Below are 6,182 nucleotides of genomic sequence, written 5' to 3'. Positions count from 1 at the left end.
TCACGGACCATGTAAAATCCGAAGGTAACTTTTAGCTACGCTACATTTTGCTACGAAAACTTTTTTTGTGGCTTAAGTGTTTAGCCACAGAAATTTTCATATTTAACTATAATGTATTTTATTGCTGTATATGCATAATCTTGTAGTGCGATCCTCTCAAGTGTTATGCTACTTTAGAGATTTCATGCACAATAAGTTTCTAATTAGAGGAGTCGTGTTCGAGTCCTGTGAATGAAGAAATTTATATAGGGAGCAGGGAGCACTTTTCTTTTAAGTTGGATGAATCTGAATTAGTTGTACTAATAAATACCAGATACATATGATTATACCAAAAGAAAGAACAAATTCTACATATTGTTATATTTTGTGGTATAAGCTAAGTCGTAATGTTTCCGCCTCCAATGGTAGTGGTGCAAAGGCGTATCCAAGTTGAGGGATATGGGTTCACGTGAACCAATATATAACAATATTATATTTTTTCAAAATTACTTAAATATATGTGCGTGATCACATGCTCAAACTATTATGGTGCAATTATTATTGGGCATACCTCTACAAGTGAATTTGTTAGTTCAAATCTGTTGAGTAGGAGAAGTGTATATATTGGTTTATAGGTCATGTAATCAGTACATTTGGCTCATTTGTTCTAATGAAATTGAAGTCAAAATCCTACGTTACCTAGGTCATAGTTTTTGCACTTTTGAGCCGGATGATTTTTCACGTAAAAATTGTTGTCCTTGTTTTTATTGTTTATTTCATTTAAGCGTAAGGAGTAAGTCAAAAAATCAAGTTCTTTAGTAATTTACGAAGACTCTCAAATTAACAAAATCTCACTCTGAACGGTTTTGTTTTCCGCACGGAGTATAGATATATATATATGTGAAAATTACTAAAATATCAAAAAGAGTATAATTTTGAACCTATAATTTTAAAGTGTAGTGAGTCATGGTAAGAGACTAAAGTTAAACCAGTCAAATATAAATTCTAAATCCACCTCTTCAGAATAGTGCACATATCCTCTTAAAATCCTGAATCCGCCTCTCGGTGGTTTCACCCCTTTCCCACTTAGTTCTGCAAGCTTCTTTGCAATTGCCTATCACTACTTTAACATGCTTTTCTATTTATTCTTCAGTTACAGAAACAACACTATCAGAATTGAAGGTAAACATTAACAACATACACAAACATTAATACTGCACCCTCACCAAATGATTAGAATAATAAGTAAATTACTAAATTGATGCAATTAGTGACCTGTTAAATCAACGTATTCGTCTCCTTTTTATTTTGCAAATCCACGTAAACTAGTTTTATTCACTTTCCCTTTCTATTATAAACCTCTGCAGGTGGTAAACAAATACGAGGAATGAAAATTGGTATCTCAGTTCCTACAGCAAACTTGTCAACTTCAAGTACCCCCATTGGTCTATTCTAGATTACTGTTTAAATAGTCTCCAAGCCATCACTGAAAGTCTCGACAGAGTTTGGTCCAATGTCGAACCCTATCAAACCGTCTAGCATAGACGATGGTGGCACGTTAGTTTTCAATCTATTTTTGTCGGTGACACCAAAGGTGTTCTACTTTGGCAAACCTAAGGAATTAAAAATGCTCAAGATTATATTAAAGGGACAAAAATATACTTACTCTTATACATAAGGGACAATTTTGACAAAAAAATCTTGTTTAATCCAAAAAGAAAGTTAATAGCGTTGTTGGAGAGCTGAAGAGGGAGATTGTGTTGGGGGCAAAAAGGTCTTTATAGTTAAAAATTGGCTATTTTGGTATTATAATTTAAGATGTGAATAAACTCTAAAAGCCGGTAGAATATGATTTTGTGGGTCAGTATCATTTTTCATTTTTTTTTTCTTTTTCATATAAGAGATCTAAAAAATGTCACTATCTTAATTTCAACATTGTAAATGGACATGATAGCAATAAGTGGCTGTGCAGCCCAATTTTTTCCAATTATATTTTAGGAAAATTTTTTACCTCCTATAGCAAAGGTATACACCATAGTATTTATTAATTATTATAAACCAAAATCAGTTTAAAATATTATTTTCTATAGCTAACTTTTATATTTTATAGCAAAATAAGTATTTATGGAAAATATTACCATTGAGGCATGAACTATGCTACTTATATTTTTCCTCTCTCTTAAACAGCCGAACATACCTATTTTTAAGGTGATTGTCGTTACTGTATTCATGAATGCATGGCGCGAATACATGTGAATACATGCGCGTACAGCTGGACTGCCCTGATTTTAGGTGCTTTTTACTGCTGTATTCATGAATATAGCAGCGCGAATACATGTGAATACATGTGCGTAAAGCTGGACTGCCCTGATTTTAGGCGCTTTTTGCTGCTGTATTCATGAATACATGGCGCGAATAAATGTGAATACATGCGCGTATAGCTGGAGCGCCTTGTTTTTAGGCGCTTTTCACTACTGTATTCATGAATACAACAGCGCGAATACATGCGCGTACAACTGGACTGCCCTGATTTTTGGCGCTTTTTGCTGCTGTACTTATGAATACATGGTGCGAATACATGTGAATATATGTGCGTACAACTGGACTGCCCTGATTTGTAGGCGCTTTTTGCTGCTGCATTCATGAATACATGGTGCGAATACATGCGCGTACAGCTGGACTGCCCTGATTTTTATGTGTTCTTTGCTGCTGTATTCATGAATACAGTAACGTGAGTACAGCGAATATACTACCGTATTGAATAGTAGCTATAAGAAGTAAATATCACTACTAAAATTTCTGCAAAAAGCGACCAAACTTTAGCGACCAACGTTGGTCTGTCAAGAAAAGCGACCAAAGTTGGTTGCTAAACTGGTGAAAATAATAAAATAATAATTTTAAATAAATTAGGGACCAACGTTGGTCGCCACTTGGTCGAAAATTTTGTCAAACTGTTGACCGGACTAGTCAGACTTGCTTGGTCAAAGAATTACTCAGATTAGCGACCAACGTTGGTCGCTTCATGGGACCCACCTACTAAATTTTAATAATTCTAATATTATTTTTAAAAAATAATAAAATATAAATAATAAAATTTAATATTAGCGACCAAAGTTGGTCGCTATATAAAGAGTAAACAGATTGAGACCAACTTTGGTCGCTAATTTGGGACCCATTTATAAAATTTTAATAATTATAATTTTGTTTAAAAAAATTTATAAAATATAAATAAATATAATTCAACTTTAGCGACCAATGTTAGTCGCTCAGTAAAATATAGACCAACTTTGGTCGCTAACCTGGGACCCAGTTAATATTTTAAAAATTATATGAAAGATAAATAAATCTGATTTAAATTTAGCGTCCAACTTGGGTCGCTAATTTAAAATTATGTATGTTTAGCGACCAAAGTTGGTCGCTATTTAGGTCACCATTGGTCAAAATTAAAAATTACTTTTGTATTTACTAAATAAATAATATAAATGTTAGCCTTTAACACTTTTGTAATACAAGGGATGAATAGTACTACGAAGCGTGTGTGTGTCTATATATATATATATATATATATATATACACTTACGCTATCACTATGCACTAAGTATAATGTATTATGGTAATATTATATCGAATATAAGCTTTATTATAATAATAATATATACTTTATGCTATATATGTACTATAGTATAAGTTGTAAGTTAGCGGTAATATTTTAATATCGAATATAGTCATGTTTATATATATAATATATATATCTTACGCTATATACTATGCACTAAAGTAATAAGTATATTAGGAAATGTATATTTTTACTATCGACTATATATTATATATATATATATATATATATCATTAATAATAATACATATTTTTTTATATACGCTATACTATTGTTACTAAGTATAAGTGTTATAGGTATATTAATAATGAATATAGCTTTATATTATATTATATATATATATATATATATTATATTATTATATATTATATATATATATATATTATATATATATATTTATTATAACAACCAATATATTATATACTTACGCTTGATAACTATGCACTAAAATAAGTTATTATTTTTAAGGTAATGTTATTATTTCGAACATAGTCTTTTATATTATATATATATATATATATATATTATTATATATTTTATTATATATATATATATATAACTTACGCTATATCATAGCACTTAAGTATAAGTGTTTATATTAGGTTTAAATATTATATCGAATTATTAATCTCTTAATATATATTATAAATTATATTATACTTAACGCTATACTAGCACTATAGTTAAAGTTTATTAAAGTAATATTATATCGAATATAAGTCTTTATATATATATATATATATATATATATATTATTTATAATATTTATCACAACTACACACACAACACACATCACACACTTAACGCTATATCAATGCTACTAAGTATAAGTGTATTAGGCTAATATTATTAATCGAATATAGCTTTAAATATTGTCATCAACGCGGATTTCACCACCTTCGGGATAGTTACGTTTGTTAATGGCGTCCTACTAAATAGGAAGTAAGGCAATGCCCATATTAATTTAATGCTCTCTCTTGACAACATCTACCAATATAAAGAAAGTGACGAGAACAATTAATATAAAAGGCGGAAGTCTCTTCAAAACATAAATAACTTAAATCAAGTGCGAAGCTCTCAATATCATCTCTACCCAGATCTGGTGTCCAATACTTCACGATCTTCTACAGTGAATATGCTATACATAAGTCCTGAATAAAAACACTCTAGTACTGATCTGATCCGAATATCAAAGAAAATCAAACGAAAAACAAGTGGTATTAAAGAGAGACTCCGGGCCATTGCGTGGACGTCAGCAAGGCTTACCTCGTGTAATCTTCTGGACTGAAGTCAGCTACCAGTATGCTCCTACTGCTGTCCAAAAGTCCTCTGCTCTGTATTGTTGATCGTGTGCAAAAAGATTTGCACAGATGTTAAGCATCAGCACACACCGACCTCATGTGCTGGTATAAGTAGCCTGGCTAACCCGGCGTATAGTTAGTGACGAGGGCTAGACAGGACTACCAATTAAACTCTGTGCAGTAATTTATTTATATATTTATAAAATATAGAATATAAATATTTATATCTATTAATATATTATATATTATATATTATATTATTAATATTATTTATATAACTAACATTACTACAAAAATAACAGCGTAGAAAATAATAAATTAAGATCTGGGAGGGGTAACATGCTTTGGAGATAACAGATAAATAGAATACGGTAGGAATTAAATTAAGGAAAAAACTACAACTATCTCTTCTAACAAGATAACTTTGTGTGTCGTGCGTTGCCACTCGATCTCCTTTCATGTTATATAAGTGTTGTCGTGCGTGTCACACACGATCCCATTTCTTTTTAATAAATAAGGTGGTTGGCGGCCTCTACTTTTTTACTCTTTTTTTGGTGGGCTATACAATCCCATTTCTATAATTATATAAGTGGTCGGCCGTGGCACAGCTACTGTTTTCCCCATTTCCCGTATATTTAATATAAGTGGTCGGCGTGCCACAACGATCCCATTTTTCGTAATATATATATTGGTCGGCGTGTCCACTACGATCCATTTATCTATAATATATTTATTGGTTCACCGGCAAGGAGAACAAGAATCAATTCAACTATCCCGGCAAGGGAGAATACAAGCAACAGCTAATTTCCCGGCTCAGGAAGCAACGAAGATAACTTACACGGTCCCGTACTAAGAAATAATTACATCTCTTTTCTCTTTATCGTTCAGTTTCTTATCTAACCCAAGTCATTAATCTGAAGCTAAACCACTCCAGGAGTTTACATGTCATTTTCTCTTCATACTGTTCACATTATATAGCAACCATCAACTAAACAAGGAAGAGTCACTACAGAATCCCAAATAAGCACAAATAAGGCTCACGGTCATGCTAGACACTGGTGTATAGATACTCGTCACCATGCCTATACACCGTACTCCATATTTAGCAATTAGCAAATAATACTCTAATCCTATTCCCTCAAGCCAAAGTTAGATCAAACACTTACCTCGGTCCGAAGGTTAGCAATCAACCCTCAAATACCGACTTTCCTTTACAATCCGACTCCGAAACAACGATATCTAGGCATAATTAATTTCATAATATCAATAAAGGCTCAATAACAAAA

This window comes from Nicotiana attenuata, unplaced genomic scaffold, assembly GCF_001879085.1.
Source record: "Nicotiana attenuata strain UT unplaced genomic scaffold, NIATTr2, whole genome shotgun sequence".
Taxonomy (NCBI): domain Eukaryota; kingdom Viridiplantae; phylum Streptophyta; class Magnoliopsida; order Solanales; family Solanaceae; genus Nicotiana; species Nicotiana attenuata.
Note: the sequence above shows the minus strand (reverse complement) of the source record.